Genomic DNA, 16,524 nt, shown 5'->3' with positions numbered 1-16,524 from the left:
TGTAGCTGCTTTCATCCAAGACATGCAGTAATCCTGTAGCTGTCACATATGTTTCCTGGGAATGCTGCCCACACTTCTTACTCCAAACGTAACAGCGCTACTCACTTTAGAGCAATCTGAGGTATCACAGGAACCTTTTCTATTTAAAGTCCAGATGTTTTTTTTCAATGCGCTCCTTTCTGTGAGCACAGACTGCATTACTAGGTGCATAGCGCTATTACCACTGGACCCCTCGACCACTTGTAATACATGCACTGCTTTAATAAGCAACCTTTCCTCATCTCCTTTAATACAAACATATGGGGTCCCTGCAAAGTTTATATATTGTCTGAAGAAGGTCTGAGTTAAGACCTTATACATATAACCTTTTGGACACTTATATTCTGAATAAATACCTATTTTTTGATGTTGAATGGGAGTGCCTGATTTTTCTTCAGCTACCAGCAGTAGCTGAGATCATAGAGAACATGATCAGAGCAAGATTTTATGGTCCACGATCACATAAAAAAAGTGTGCCCAGTATTAAAATCATTTCTCTCACTTCTAACATGATATGCATGTCATAGAAGAGAGAAATTATGGCCTCAAGCCCCCCCCCCCCCGTACCTCCATTGAAAGCAATGGCAGGCAAACACAAACACATCCAAACACATAGGAAATACCTTCAAAGGTGTCCAAAAGCTGACAAACTACTCAGAAGACACAACAAACACATGGAAAAGTGACAAGTACATATAGTCATGTGAAAAGAAAAGAGGTGGAGGATTAAAAGGAGGAGGAGACACAGATATAGGCATGTCATGCCCTTCTAAAATCATGTAAAACACAGCAAGGGGACTCCAACAAGAGTCTCCATTTTTTCCAAAAATTTTGGCACAGACACCACTTAAGTGGCATCAATTGCCCCAGAGTTGCAAGCTTAAAATGGTGACTTTCATGCAGCACATTCAAAAATCCAACAGCCTTTAGTCTCCCCAGGATGACACAGGGGTAGAAAAGTCCTTGCGGATCCATGAATTGTTCATCTTGATGAACGTTAATCTATCTACATTGTCACTGGACAGCCGCGTGGGCTTATCTGTCAGCACACCACCAGTAGCGCTGAAGACACATTCAGAGAGAACGCTGGCTGCGGGGCACGACAAGATCTCCAAGGCGTGAGTGGTGAGCTCAGGCCATTTTTCCAGATTGGAAGCCCAAAATGAGCAAGGGTCCCGTTCCACAGTCATGGCATCGATGTTCAGTTGGAGATACTCCTCTGAGATTCACTATGTGCACCACTGGTGTTTTATGGAAAAGCAGATCTAAGATTTTGTAACAGCTTCTGCTGATACTCCTGCATGCGTGAATCCCTTTCTATGGCAGGAATTATTTTGCCAAATTTACTCTTGTACCGGGGATCTAAGAGTGTGGCAACCCAGTAGTCGGCATTACTTCGAATTCTAACAATCCGAGGGTCTTGTTGCAGGTAGTGCAGCATGAATGCACTCATGTGTCTTGCGCATCCAGGAGGACCAAGTCCTTGTTGTGTTGGTGGCGGTGAGGTAAGAATCATGCTTCCTTCCTCTGCCCTCTCCCCCCAACCTCGCACAACAAAAATGTGATCAAGATATCCCTCATCTGATGTCTTCCATGCCCATCTCCAGTTCGTCCTCCATTTGTTCCTCGGCTCCTGCACTTTCCTCAACAGTTTGGATGCTACCATGCGCCCTTGTTAATCCCTCTTCCCCACCCTCCCATGCCTGCTGCCTTGGTGCTGCCGACCGTCTGGACCTTGGAGATCTTGTTATCCCTTCCGCATACAACTCCTCCTGTACTTCCTCCCCCTCCTCTTGTCCCATCACCTGACTTCAAATACTGTTTAAAGTGTGCTCCAGCATGTAAATGACCGGAATAGTCATGCTGATAATGGCATCGTCAGCACTAAACATCTTCGTCACCATTTCAAAGCTGTGCAGAAGGGTGCATAGGTCCTTGATCTGAGACCACTCCAGCAGCGTGATTTGCCCCACCTCTGGATCTCATTGACCCAGGCTATATGTCATAACGTATTGCACCTGGGCGCGTCGGTGCTGCCACAGTCGCTGCAACATGTGCAGAGTTGAATTCCATCGTGTTGGCACATCGCATTTCAGCCGGTGAACTGGCAGGCCAAATGACTTCTGTAGAGATGCAAGTTGTTGAGCTGCGGGATGCCAACGGCGGAAGTGAGCACACAGCGACCGTGCCCTCTGCAGAAGCCCATCTAGGCCGCGATAGTGGGCTAAAAATTGCTGGACAATCAGGTTCAAGGTGTGAGCCATTCAAGGCACATGTGTCACATAGCCCCGATGAAGTGCCGTACCCAGGTTTGCAGCATTGTTGCACATGACCTTCCCTGGCTGCAGGTTCAGTGGAGACAACCATTGATGAAACTCGGTCTGCAGAGCTGACCACAACTCCTCAGCTGTGTGACTCTCATTTCCCAGACATTTCAGCGTAAACACCGCCTGATGCCGTTGAGCCTTGCTGCCAGCATAGTAAGGAGGTGTGCAGGATTCCTTCTGCGCAAATAGAACGTGGGTGGCATTACCAGACAGGCTTTGGGTGCAAGTGGAGGACCGAGACGAGGCTGAGGAGGCAGAAGCAGTGGAGGAACTTCTACATACAGAGGATTGACGCACAACTCGTGGAGACAGCAAGACTTGTACAGCAGCCCCTTCTCCTGCTGTCACCATAGTTACCCAGTGCCCAGTCACCGACATGTAACGCCCCTGTCCATGTTTACTCGTCCAAGTGTCTGTGATGAAATGCACCCTGTCACACACAGAGTTTCTCAAGGAAGCGGTGATTTCTCAAGGAAGCGGTGATGTTGTGTGCAACATGCTGGTGTAGCGCAGGCACAGCTTTCTTTGAGAAGTAGTGGTGACTGGGCATCTGGCACTGAGGCACTGCGATGGACATAAGGTCTCAAAAATCCTCTGTGTCCACCAAGCGGAATGGCAGCATTTCTGTAGCCAACAGCTTGCAGATGGTAAAATTCAACCTCTTAGCTTTGTCATGGCTAGGAGGAAATGGTCTTTTACTTGTCCACATCTGAGGGACCGAGGGCTGGCTGCTGTGCTGAGACGGGGTTGTGTAGGGTGTCCTCAGCAAACTGCTGGTCTGTGAGGGAGGTGCAGGTGGAGATATTATGTTGCCTTCATCCAAAGGTGGTGCTCTTGATGTCGGAGAGCGCTCAACACCAGCAGGTATTTCCACTTCCAAAAGAACTGACGACCTGTCAATCTCACTGGCTTTTGTGGGTAAAGAGGTGGAAGGTCTGCCTCCAAAAGCATGTGTGACTGCTGTCCCACAGTCACAGAGGATGAAGAAGATGCGGATGCACTTAATGGGGCAGACCGTGGTTGGCCCGGCCCACTAGGCCGCATTGTAGCACAGTGAGCTTCCCACTGCGACTTATGCTTCATATCAATGTGACGGTTCATGCATGAAGTACTCAAACTATTGATTTTTTGGCCTCTACTTAGATTTTGGTGACAAGTCTTACAGATAACATGAGTTGGGTCGTCCTTTGTGATCTCAAAAAAGGCCCAGGCTAGGCAAGGCTTAGAGCCCATACGACCTGAAGAGCCACCACGACTTCTGCTCAGAGGCAGATTTTTGGTTGAGAATGCAGTTGTTGACGTGCTTCCAGTACTCCGTCTCTGTCCAGGAAGGTGCAACCCAATCTCATCATCACTAGCATCCTCCTCCACCTCCTCTGCTGACCCCATTGACTGGCTGACTGTGGGTTGACAGTAAGTGGGATCTCCAACCTCATCATCATCACCCTGTGTGTTCTCATACCCGTCGTCCTCAGAGCCAACCTCTTCCTGCCCTGACCGAAAAGTCAAGTTGTCGTTCCAATCAGGTATCTCAGTCTCATAAGCATCTTCCTCATTGTCTTCACCAACAGGAGTTACAGTTTGAGAATGAGGGTCTACATTATGCTCAGAACCTTCTTCATCTGGGCCTGGATCCGACTCACAAAGCTTCTGGGCATCAGTGCAGATCATTTCCTCGTCTGGACTCACAGAAGCTATGGAGCAGACCTCTTATTCCCAGGCTATAGTATGAGTGAACAGCTCTGCAGACTCAACCATCTGTGTCACCTCATACTCAGATGGGTGGCTGGAGACTTGGGAGCTGTGAGGAAGCAAGTGCGATTGAGGTGACACTTCTGAGGACTGGAGTATTTGTGATGTTGAAGTTGAGGTGGAGGAGAGCCCACTTGATGAAGCGCTTGATATCCATTCAAGCACCTGCTCTTTTTGCGCCTCATCTACAATTGGTAGCGATGGTCGTGTCTGTAAGAAAGGGATCATTTGAGATTGTCCACGAAAAGAAGTAGACATCTTAGTTTGGCTGGAAGATGGTCTTTCTTCTGCAGATGTTATTGTTGCTTTACCACCTACCCCACGGACACAAACTTTTTTTCCCTTTCCAACATGCCTATTCCCCTTTGCACCAGCAGCAGGCCTTTTGCCACTCATTTTGGAGGTTAACTAATTGGCAACTCTGTAGTTGTTTGCACAAAAAACTATGTATGGAAACCGAGCAGAGCTGAGTGGCCAAACTGTGGTACTAGGCCCAAAGGATTGCCTGGGCTAGATGCAGTTAAAAATTGATATTAGATAGACAGGCGGTGTAGCTTGCTTCACAGGTGGGCTACGCTGCTGACTACCAGACACTGCTACTAGCCCAAAAGGATTGCCTGGGCTAGATGCATTAAAAAATTGACTACTAAAGACAGGTGGTGCAACTTTCTTTACAGCAGTGCTACACTACTAGCCCCAAAGGATTGGCTGAGCTAGATTTGGCCAGATGCTTTGAAAAACACTTGCACAGCACTGGCACAGACCTGCCTGGCAAAAAGTGCTATGAACTGCTCTAACCTAGCCCTCAAAAGGGCTGATATTACAACTATTCCCTACTTCTCTGAACTAGCTCTCAGAAGGGCTGATATTACAACTTGTCCCTACTTCTCTGAACTAGCCCTCAAAAGGGCTGATATTAAAACTAGTCCCTACTCCCTAAACCTATCTCTCTATCTAACTTGAAATTCGTTCACTATCTGGCTGACTAACTGACACTGTATAGCGCCCACAGCAGCAGCAGTGCTGCCTGACACAGAGCTGCAGCACTGAGGAAATGGCGGCGATGGAGAAAATGGCTGGGTCTTATAGGGCAAGGACATGTGACATACACAGCCAATGACACATGCCCTTGCTCGTGTGCAAAAAATGCACTTTGCTGTGTGTGTGTGCTGATAGGCTGACAGACTGCACCGCCCCACTGTAAATGCGGTAAAAAAAAAAAATGGAGATCGGCATTATTTCAGCACAGATCTATCCCCCCGCCCCTCCCGCCCACTATACACTGAAACTGTATATTAACATTGAATAACAGTATTAGGCTGGAGTCACACACAAGGTAGAAAAATACGGACCGTATTTTACGTCCGTAATACGCATAAATGGTCCCTAAATAGTGCTCTGCATGTCATCCGTTGTCACGGTGTGGCCGCGTATTTTTCTCATGTAAAAATCCATATGTAATCCGTATGGCATTCGTATACCGTTTTTTTCTCGCAGGCTTGCACAACGGACATATAATGGAGCCCAATGACAGGTTTTCAAATCCAAATGAAAGAATAGATATATACACATAGAATACATATATATATGTACTGTGTATATATACATGTCATTGAGACACATATATACACTCACTGGCCACTTTATTAGGTACACCTGTCCAACTGTGTGTTAAGACTTAATTTCTAATCAGCCAATCACATGGCGGCAACTCAGTGCATTTAGGCATGTAGACATGGTCAAGACAATCTCCTGCAGTTCAAACTGAGCATCAGTATGGGGAAGAAAGGTGATTTGAGTGCCTTTGAACGTGGCATGATTGTTGGTGCCAGAAGGGCTGGTCTGAGTATTTCAGAAACTGCTGATCTACTGGGATTTTCACGCACAACCATCTCTAGGGTTTACAGAGAATGGTCCGAAAAAGAAAAAAAATCCAGTGAGCGGCAGTTCTGTGGCCGGAAATGCCTTGTTGATGCCAGAGGTCAGAGGAGAATGGGCATACTGGTTCGAGCTGATAGAAAGGCAACAGTGACTCAAATTGCCACCCGTTACAACCAAGGTAGGCAGAAGAGCATCTCTGAACGCACAGTGCGTCGAACTTTGAGGCAGATGGGCTACAGCAGCAGAAGACCACACTGGGTACCACTCCTCTCAGCTAAGAACAGGCATCTGATGGCTACTTTCAGCAGGATAATGCGCCATGTCATAAAGCTCGAATCATCTCAGATTGGTTTCTTGAACATGACAATGAGTTCACTGTACTCAAATGGCCTCCTCAGTCACCAGATCTCAATCCAATAGAGCATCTTTGGGATGTGGTGGAACGGGAGATTCGCATCAGGGATGTGCAGCCGACAAATCTGCGCCAACTGTGTGATGCCATCATGTCAATATGGTCCAAAATCTCTGAGGAATGCTTCCAGCACCTTGTTGAATCTCTGCCACAAAGAATTGAGGCAGTTCTGAAGGCAAAAGGGGGTCCAACCCGTTACTAGCATGGTGTACCTAATAAAGTGGCCAGTGAGTGTATTTATATATTTATATTACACAGAGTTCTTCATAGCAGAATAGCCACTAATTCAAGTGCCGGCTTCTGTCAAATCATTCCCCAACCTGACATGAAATGACACATGGTTTACATACAGTAAACCATTTCATTTCATGTTTTTTTTTATATCTCCCTGACTAATAATTAGATAAGGGTTTGTGTGCTAAATTTGGGAGTTGTAGGTGTTAATTTAAGGGGTTAATTCGTTGTAAAACAATGCATGTGCTCCCGCTGTAATTTGTCAACCAGAGAGGTAAAGCAGGTGAGTGAGGGCACATTTTAATAGCCATGAGAGGGACCATTGTTTTTGGCCCCCTCCGCCTACAAAGTTGTAAGGTGACATTAAGCTGATTAATAAGGGAAAGGTGTCAATAAGACACCAATCCATTATTAACCCTATACTAAGAAAGGGTTAATAACAACCACACACAGACATTAATTAAAAAGTCTTTTAATGAAATAAATACACCAAGTTTTTGACAAATTTTTATTAGTCTGGTAATCCAAAATGAAACCATGACCTGCAACAAAAATAACATAAAAAATCACCAATATCCTTAGCTCTCCGCTGTTCAGTCATGTCCCACGCTGCAATCCATCAGAAGGGGTTAAATAGTTTACAATGAGGACCGGTGCTAATGCGACCAGCCTCACTGTAATCTACTACAAAATGAATTGATTCACCTCTGCCCAGCCTCAATGGCTGCCTGTAAATGAACTAATTACCGTGGGAAAGTTTCGAACTTTTTTCCCACGGTCATTAGTTCATTCACAGATCAGCCGGGGACTCCTGCTGACGTCATTGAGGCTGCAAATTGTTTGCATTCATCAAATGACTCGAACACCGCCCAAAACAGGTCGAATTTGAAATTGGCGGACATTTCGAATCGAACACCGCTCATCTCTACTCTCTACATGTCTGACAGCCATTCCATTCCAGTGTCAGCTGAATTCCAACCAGAGTACACATCATTCTACTTAATGTGCTTCTGATTAGGTGATCACTTGAACCAAATCTTATCTAAAGTGGTTGTCCACGACTTTAAATTAACCCCCCCAATGTATTCCCCGGGGCCACTAATGAATTTTGTAAATACCTTATGTTGCCTATACTGCCTGTGAGCAGCTCTATCCGTGGCCACTCACAAGCAGCATGTGACTCAGAACTGACGTCACAACAAGTGAGGTGTGACTCAGCGCAGGGTCCCCGCCGTGGCTGTTCGGTTGTGGGCAGGGTTACCCCCCGCGTCACACCCAGCATCCACCGCGCACTTTCTCCATGAATAACCCCACCCACAGCCTGGCAGCCAGTGTGGAAGAAGGAAGATGGACCTCCGGCTGCTGTCAGCACTTGTCGGGACGTCAGTAGAAGCAAGAGCCAGCTGCAGCCAGGGGTCATGTGCTGACTGTGAGCGGCCAGCGATAGCACTGCTCACAGGCAGTATAGGCAACATGAGGTATTTACAAAATTCATTAGGTGCCCCGGGGGGATACATTGGAGGGTTAATTTAAAGTAGTGGACAACCCCATTAATGAAGGAAAGTATAAAAAACCCTGCTGTGGTGTTCGCAATCCGCTCACTATAGGACAAGCTGGATGGCAAAACAAATGCTAGTAATATCCCAAAAGTAATAGGAATGAAAAAATAACTTTTAACCATGCCAAAGGAGTTGAAAAGAAAAGTCTTGAGTGAGGAAAAGAAGGGCTCAATTCTGGCTTTACTAGCAGAGGGATACAGTGAGCATCATGCTGTCTCCATCCTTAAAATTTCTAAGACGGCATTCCATTACAGCAAGGTCAAGCAGCAGACAATGGGGACAACAAAGCTACTGACCGGCAGAGGGTGAAAACAACTCTTCACTGACTGGGATGACCATCATCTTATTTGATTGTCACTCAGCACCGCAGGATGACATCAAGTGATCTACAAAAGGAAGAGCAAATGGCAGCTGGGGTGAAGTGCACAGCAAGAGCAATTCATAACAGGCTCCATGAGGCAGGGCTCAAGTCATGTAAAGCTAGAAAAAAGTCTTTCATCAATGAGAAGCAAAGGAGAGCCAGGCTGAAGTTTGCCAAAGACCAGGAGAAGCAAAGGAGAGCCAGGCTGAAGTTTGCCAAAGACCAGAAAGATTGCACAAAAGAGGACATGAGTAAGGTAATCTTCTCTGAGGAGTCTAATTTTTAGTTTGCCCAACATCTGGTTGTCTAATGGTTAGACGGAGACATGGAGAGGCGTACAAGCCACGGTGTCTTGCACACACTGTGAAATTTGGTAGAGGATCGGTGATTATCTGGGAATGCTTCAGCAAGGCTGGAATTGGGCAGGTTAATCTTTGCGAAGGATGTACAGTATGAATCAATCTGCATATAAGGTTATCCTGAAAAAACAGTTGAGTCCTTCTGCTCAGGCAATGTTCCCCAACTCTGAGGACTGGTTTTTCCAGCAGCAAAATGCACCATGCCACACAGCTAGGTCAATCAATGTGTGGATGAAGGACCACCACATCAAATCCCTGTCAAAGCCAGCCCAATCTCCAGACCTGAACCCATTGAAAACCTCTGGAATGTAATCAAGAGGAAGATGGATAGTCACAAGCCATCAAACAAAGAACTGCTTACATTTTTGTACCAGGAGTGGCATAAGGTCTCCCAAAAGCAGTGTGAAAGACTGGTGGAAAGCATGCCAAGACACATGAAAGCTGTGATTAAAAATCATGGTTATTCCACAAAATATTGATTTCTGAACTAGTCCTGAGTTAAAACATTAGTTTTGCTGTTTCTAAATGATTATGGACTTGTTTTCTTAGCATTATTTGAGGTCTGCAAGCACTGCTTTTTTTGTTCTTTTGACCATTTCTCATTTTCTGAAAATAAATACAAAATTTAGGGCTTGGGAATTCTAAGAAATGCTGTCAGTAGTTTATAGAATAAAAGAGCAATTTACATTTTACTCAAAAATATAGCTATAAAGAGAAAAATCAGACAAACTGAAAATTTTGCAGTGGTCTCTTAATTTTTGCCAGAGCTGTATAATTGTATATACATACAGTATATACAGGGTGGGCCATTTATATGGTACACCTAAATAAAATGGGAATGTTAGGTGATATCAACTTCTTGTTTGTAGTACATTAGTATATGGGAGGGGGAAACTTTTCAAGATGGGTGGTGACCATTGTGGACATTTTGAAGTCAGCCATTTTGGATCCAACTTTATTTTTTTCAATGGGAAGAGGGTCATTTGACACATCAAACTTCTTGAGAATTTCACAAGAAAATCAATGGTGTGCTTGGTTTTAATGTAACTTTATTCTTTCAAGAGTTATTCACAAGTTTCTCTTTGTTTACAGCCATTAATAATAATAATAATAATAATTTTTATTTATATAGCGCCAACATATTCCGCAGCACTTTACAATTAAGCGGGGACATGTACAGACAATAAATTCAATACAAGTTAAGACAATTCAAACAGTGACATTAGGAGTGAGGTCCCTGCTCGCAAGCTTACAATCTACAAGGAAATGGGGGGACACAGTAGGTGAGAAATGCTTGTTAATTCAGGTCTGGCAATTATAATAGGGATTTTCATATAAAGCTGCATGATCCGGTCATCAGCCCATGTGTTTAAGTGCAATAGACAAGTATCAAGTGCAGTTATCATGTGCATGAAGGGTGTGGAGACAGATGAATAGTAGGGTGCAGATTCAGAATAATATTTGGAAGGAGGGAACAGGGCAAAGTTAGCTTGCTGAGTAGTTGATGTGGTAGGCTTGTTTGAAGAGATGGGTTTTCAAAGCGCGCTTGAATAGGTCAGGGCTAGGTATCAGTCTGATCGTCTGGGGAAGTGCATTCCAGAGAGCTGGAGCAGCACGAGAGAAGTCTTGGAGACGGAGGTGCGAGGTTCGGATTACGGGGGATGTTAGTCTTAGGTCATTTGTAGAACGGAGGGCACGTGTAGGGCGATAGACATAGATGAGAGAGGAGATATAAGGTGGTGCAGAACAGTGGAGAGCTTTGTGGGTGAGAGAGATGAGTTTATACTGGACCCATTGGAGCCATTGACATGTTAGAGAGGTTAACACGTGAGGAGCGGATAGAAATTGTGTTGATGTCTCGTGAACGCAGTATCCGTGTCATTGCAGCAAATTTCCATGCAAGACACCCTCAGCAAGAAAACTGTCACCATTCCCATTTTATTTAGGTGTATCCATATAAATGACCCACCCAAAAAAGTGTGCCTCATCACTGACCATAATGTTTTGTGTAAACTAAGGGTCCTGTTCCAATTAAAGCTTTGCCCATTCTGCAAATTCAGCACACTGATCTGGGTCACCAACCATTCCCATTATATTTAGGTGTGTTAGGATCCCATCACTGCACAGGGGGAATCTCCAACCATGTCCTGTGTGGTCTCCCATTCTTCTTCAGCCACAGAAGATCCTGCTCAGCAGAGACATGGGTCCCAGCATCTTGCTAAGCCTAATGCTATATGTTTGGTTGCTGCCGTGCCAGGTTCACATATAGCAACCAGCATTCGTCAGCAACGAGTAGACACTCCTGGGACTAAGTCCTGCTTTTCTCTATTTAAGCATGCCCATGAGATGACCTTTCTATGATAGGTACTCAGGCGATAGCAAGTCGTGTAAGGGATTCAGGAACCAGTGTGCGATACACCTTGAGCTGCTGGCTGCATGTTTTCCCTGAGAGCGGGCTGAAGTGTGATTTATTATTTCTCTTCTGTCGGAGAGGGCGTTGGAGTGGGCTACACCGCTGTGGGAGCACGACGATCATGTGGTGCAGAATGCTACACAGTTTTTGAGCACTGTGAAGCAGGTCTTCTTGGAAGCGCGAGTCACCCATGATACGGCGCTCCAACTGCTGGCATTGACTCAGGGCTCATCCATGGTCAGTCACTTTGTCATCCACTTCGTGACTTTAGCATCTGAGCTGGAGTGGCCTGATAAAATCCTCATCCCTATTTTTTGGAGGGGACTAGCTGACCATGTGAAGGACGCTCTGGCCACTAGGGAGATTCCAGCCACACTGGAGGAGTTAATATCAGTCTCTACTTGCATTGACCTTCGATTCTCCGAGGGAAAGTTGGAGTGAGCCCGGTATCAGCATAGGTTTCAGTTGGCTCCTAGCTTCACCGAGCCTCTGGAATCACTGGTCCAAGCGCCAGAGCCTCAGGAGGCTATGGAGGTGTCACGAGTGGGATCTAAGTCTCAGACCGCTCATGCATTTATGGTCTGCCATGTCTGTCGGCAGTCTGGACATTTTGCCTCCAGATGTCCTCAGCGGTCAGGAAAGTGTCCGCGTCTAGTGGCTATTGTTGGAGGCTCACTAGACACAGCGGCGTTTTTTTCCAAATTGTCCTTCAAGGGGACACTCACGATAGGCCCATTCACTCATGCGGTAGAGGTTTATGTGGTTTACGGGGCAGATGGCAATTTCATGTCTTCAGCCTTCGCCCAATGGCACGCAATACCTCTGGTGATGATCACCATGCCAGTCACCATCCGAGTGGTAAATGAGTTGACACTGCGCTCTCAGATCACACACCAGACCATCAGACTTACTCTCACCATGTCTCCAGCCCACCAGGAGATAATCTCCCTATTAGTCATACCAGAGAGTAGAGTTGAGCGAAACGGGTCGAAAAATTTCAAAAGTCGCCGACTTTTGGCAAAGTCGGGTTTCATGAAACGAAACCCGACCCTAGGATGAGGTCGGCCACGAGGTCGGCGACTTACGCGCCAAAGTCGCGTTTCAAAAGTTTGTTTTGCGCTCTTTTTCAGCCAATCAGGATCCACGGACACTGTGGGCAACGTGATGACATAGGCAGGGGTCACCACCATCTTTCAGAAGGGCATGCAAGTGATTGGCTTGCTTTGGTGGGCGTCACAGGGGTTATAAAAGGGCTTGCACGCCGACCGCCATCTTACTTCTGCCGATCTTAGCATAGGGAGAGGTTGCTGCTGCTGATTCTGTATGGAGAGCGTTAGGCAGGGAAGAAGAAAAAAAAACTGCTTCTGCTGCTAGCGATTTTGCCTGTACAACACACCAGTCACTGTGTGTGCAGTAGGGTGACCGGATCTCATATGGGGGGGAAAAAATGTCAGAATCTTGTTCGTCTGGACCCCACAAAATGATTCCCCTTTCCAGATATTGAGATAGCCAAAATTTGAGCTCGATCAAACGACGTTAACCCGTGCCGCTCGTCGCTCAAAGTTTGAAAAAATCCAAATTGAGGTATTTTAAGATTTAGGTATTTTGCATAGTCTGTTAGACTATAAAGAATGTGACAACAACATTGCAGAAATAGCCCTGACCAAATTTTCGAACCATTTGTGGTATTTTTATGCAGAGTTGGTGGGATTATCGTTTTTTGATCCCACCATTACAGACAATGAAAAGTTGTTAATGGCTAATAAATTGCTCAGTAGCACAGATGAACCATCAGAGCACGCTAACCTACATGAGTTGATAATTTTACATAGTTATCTAATCTATTCTAGAGCTTTTGTTAAAGTAGTTTTTGAAACGTCAGAATATAATGCTCGGCATTTGCTTACAACTTGCAGGACATATTGCTTTTGTTCTTCATCTTTTGTCAGAAGGTCGTTAAAGTCGGTTACTTCCTACCTCTTTTAATTTTTCTTTCCTAACTTTTGGATTTACAACCCTAGCGTGCTCTGATGGTTCATCTGTGCTACTGAGCAATTTATTAGCCATTAACAACTTTTCATTGTCTGTAATGGTGGGATCAAAAAACGATAATCCCACCAACTCTGCATTCAAATACCACAAATGGTTCGAAAATTTGGTCAGGGCTATTTCTGCAATGTTGTTGTCACATTCTTTATAGTCTAACAGACTATGCAAAATACCTAAATCTTAAAATACCTCAATTTGGATTTTTTTCAAACGTTGAGCGACGAGCGGCACGGGTTAACGTCGTTTGATCGAGCTCAAATTTTGGCTATCTCAATATCTGGAAAGGGGAATCGTTTTGTGGGGTCCAGACGGACAAAATTCCGACATCGATTTTTTGCGGTCACCCTAGTGTGCAGTGCAAGGGGAGGCTATATTGTGGTGGATCAGCAGTGTTGGTTGTTAGGCTGCCTTCTAAGGCTTCCTGACAGCTGCATTGCTGTTTACCCACTGCTCTGCAAACTGCTTTTTTAAAAGCAATCCCAATTTTTTTTTTGTCCTGCTGAGGTACTGAGCGTGCATTTTTTCACACCATACAGCGGTGTACGCTCCTCACACAGTACCGTGTAATGGCTGTTATCACAGCCACAGTGAAGCTATCTGTGTGTCACTCTGAGAATAAGTCGAGGACACGTTTTGTTCTTACAGACCTGCACCTACTAGTTTTGTCTAGCTTTCAAACAGTTAAATATATTTGCTGTTTGATCACATTCAAAACTATAGAGAGACAGCGTGTGTCAGTCCGTATACTTAAAAAACACGGAGCTTGACAATTTTATGTACACCGGACAGCCGTGTACGTGCACGCTCCTCTCAGTACCGTGTAACGGCTGTTATCACGGCCACAGTGAAGCTATCTGTGTGTCACTGTGGAAGGATAAGTGGAGGACTTGTTCCGTTCTTACAGACCTACACTCTAGGGAGATTCCTATTCTGCCCAATTCTACATACACCTTGTAGTTTGTGATACACTAGCCAATTTCTGCCTGTGACATAGCGCTCTGATATTCAGTGGGCCTCACACAATCCAAAAGTGTCCAGTGTCCACTAGTGTGTGCAGAAATTCAAAATCTCCCTTATCCTGTAGTCACTTTTTTCACACCTGTGCCATCGAACCTGTGACATAGCGCTGTGATATTCAGTGGGCCTCACACAACCCATAAGTGTCCAGTGTCCACAAGTGTGTGCAGAAATTCAAAATCTCTGTGATCCTGTAGTCACTTTTTTCACACCTGTGCCATCGAGCCTGTGACATAGCGCTCTGATATTCAGTGGGCCTCACACAATCCAAAAGTGTCCAGTGTCCACTAGTGTGTGCAGAAATTCAAAATCTCCCTTATCCTGTAGTCACTTTTTTCACACCTGTGCCATCGAGCCTGTGACATAGCGCTCTGATATTCAGTGGGCCTCACACAATCCAAAAGTGTCCAGTGTCCACTAGTGTGTGCAGAAATTCAAAATCTCCCTTATCCTGTAGTCACTTTTTTCACACCTGTGCCATCGAGCCTGTGACATAGCGCTCTGATATTCAGTGGGCCTCACACAATCCAAAAGTGTCCAGTGTCCACTAGTGTGTGCAGAAATTCAAAATCTCTGTGATCCTGTAGTCACTTTTTTCACACCTGTGCCATCGAGCCTGTGACATAGCGCTCTGATATTCAGTGGGCCTCACACAATCCAAAAGTGTCCAGTGTCCACTAGTGTGTGCAGAAATTCAAAATCTCCCTTATCCTGTAGTCACTTTTTTCACACCTGCGCCATCGAGCCTGTGACATAGCGCTCTGATATTCAGTGGGCCTCACACAATCCATAAGTGTCCAGTGTCCACAAGTGTGTGCAGAAATTCAAAATCTCTGTGATCCTGTAGTCACTTTTTTCACACCTGTGCCATCGAGCCTGTGACATAGCGCTCTGATATTCAGTGGGCCTCACACAATCCAAAAGTGTCCAGTGTCCACTAGTGTTTGCAGAAATTCAAAATCTCCCTTATCCTGTAGTCACTTTTTTCACACCTGTGCCATCGAGCCTGTGACATAGAGCTCTGATATTCAGTGGGCCTCACACAATCCAAAAGTGTCCAGTGTCCACTAGTGTGTGCAGAAATTCAAAATCTCCCTTATCCTGTAGTCACTTTTTTCACACCTGTGCCATCGAGCCTGTGACATAGCGCTCTGATATTCAGTGGGCCTCACACAATCCAAAAGTGTCCAGTGTCCACTAGTGTGTGCAGAAATTCAAAATCTCTGTGATCCTGTAGTCACTTTTTTCACACCTGTGCCATCGAGCCTGTGACATAGCGCTCTGATATTCAGTGGGCCTCACACAATCCAAAAGTGTCCAGTGTCCACTAGTGTGTGCAGAAATTCAAAATCTCCCTTATCCTGTAGTCACTTTTTTCACACCTGTGCCATCGAGCCTGTGACATAGCGCTCTGATATTCAGTGGGCCTCACACAATCCATAAGTGTCCAGTGTCCACAAGTGTGTGCAGAAATTCAAAATCTCCCCTCTCCTATAGACACTTTGTACCTTGTTTTACATTACTATATAGTTTGTTGGATTTTGTCTACATTTCTACAAAAAATGAGGAAGGCTGGTGGAAGAAGCCGTGGAATTGGGCGGGGGTTGGCAGCTGGTAATGATGGTGTTGGTGGTGGATCTGATGGTAGTGGCAAGAGCAAAATAGGACCGAATGCAGGAGGTGTTGAGCCTGTGTCATCGTCTGGCTCCATAAGGCTTTGAAGGCTTAGTTTTCTAGGATTTGGCAAACCGCTTTTAAAGCCAGAGCATCAGGAAAAAGTTTTGTCTTACATTGCTGACTCAGCCTCCAGCTCTATCGCCTCCTCTTCTGAAGTTGTAAAAAGTAAAAGCACTGAGTCGTCATTGGAGGCTCATGTTCATGAACCACACCTTTCCTTGTGTCCTTCACCCCAACCAAGATTGAAGGATGAGGCAGGCCATACTACTGATTACTCCATGAAGCTGTTTTCACATACCATGCCTGGATTATCAAGTGAAATGGTGAATTACCCAGGCCAAGATGAATCTGACATGGAGTGCACTGATGCACAGCCGCTGACAGATGATTCTGCTGGTACATTCACTCAGAGCACTACATTGTCCTCGCAGTGTACAGAGCCAG

Source organism: Dendrobates tinctorius, unplaced genomic scaffold (assembly GCF_039654945.1).
Source record: "Dendrobates tinctorius isolate UK_male_01 unplaced genomic scaffold, ASM3965494v1 ptg000004l, whole genome shotgun sequence".
Lineage (NCBI taxonomy): Eukaryota > Metazoa > Chordata > Amphibia > Anura > Dendrobatidae > Dendrobates > Dendrobates tinctorius.
This window is presented reverse-complemented; position numbering follows the sequence as displayed.